Here is a 1,252-nt window from a genome sequence, read left to right on the forward strand (position 1 = left end):
GCCATCACCTTCGCTACACTTTCCTTAACATGTTCCTCCTACCCCCCATTCCTCTACATTGTATACCCCAAGTACTTGAATTTTTTTATTTCCTCTATTTCCTTCCCTTTTCATCTCCAATTCACCTTACTGCTTCCCCCCCTTTCCTAAACCTCACTATTTTTGTCTTCTCCCTATTAACCTCCAAACCCTTCCGTTCCACATATCCCTCCAACCTCTCTATCATATTCCTCATACTCCCCTCATCTCCGCCAATGGCACCACATCATCCGAGCCCAAATATTCTCTTATCTGCTACCTTCACCCCCACCCTTATTTAACCTTTTCCATCTCCTCTTCCGAATCTGCCGTCATGATGTTAAATAATAACGGGCTCAACGGGCACTCCTGCCTTACCCCCCTCGCGGTCCAAAAATTTTCTCCTACCTTCCCTCTCCCCGCCCTGACTCTACTCTTTGTATCCCACATTATCTCCCCCACCCTCTCTACCAGCCCTTCCCTTACCCTCCTCCGCCTCATCTCATAAAACAAAACCCCCCTATCCACCGAATCAAACGCCGCTTTCAAATCAATAAACAATGCAATTAATTTCTCCCCTTTTTTTCCTTACCTGCCTATTTACCAAAAAGGTCAAAACATAAATATTGTCCATAGTCCCCAACACCTTCCTAATGCCCGTTTGATTCGGTAGAATTAACCCTTTCTCCTCCACTTCCTCCCTTAACCTTTTCGCAAGCACCACCGTATACACTTTGTACAAAGTCGGCATTATTGACATCCACCTATAATCCCTTATCTCCTCCTCCTATCCCTTTTTCCTTACTGGTACCACCACTCCTTCCGTTCCTCTGACCATCCCCGCCCCACCCCCATCCAAACCTCATTACACACCTTCCAGACCCATTCCTCCATCCTCTCCCCCCAATATTTCCATACCTCATTCGGAATTCCATCTATCCCCATTGCCTTACCGTCCTTTAAATTTCTCGTCACCCTTTTTATCTCCTCCCTACTTAGCTCCCTTTCCCTCTCATGCCTTCTCCTTTCACTTTTTCCCCTTACCGCTCTTACCTGCACGCCCCACAACAACTCTTTGAAATACTCCTCCCATTTTTTCATCTCTATCCCCTTATTTATCCCTTTCTGTCTCTTCCTTTCCCCATTTACTATTCCCCACACCTGCCTTTTATTCCTCGCCCCCTCCACTTTCCTTTCCCAACTCTCATTCTCTTCTCTCTTTTTTTCCCTTTTT

The sequence above is a fragment of the Trachymyrmex cornetzi genome, unplaced genomic scaffold (assembly GCF_001594075.2).
Source record: "Trachymyrmex cornetzi isolate Tcor2-1 unplaced genomic scaffold, Tcor1.1 scaffold1712, whole genome shotgun sequence".
NCBI lineage: Eukaryota > Metazoa > Arthropoda > Insecta > Hymenoptera > Formicidae > Trachymyrmex > Trachymyrmex cornetzi.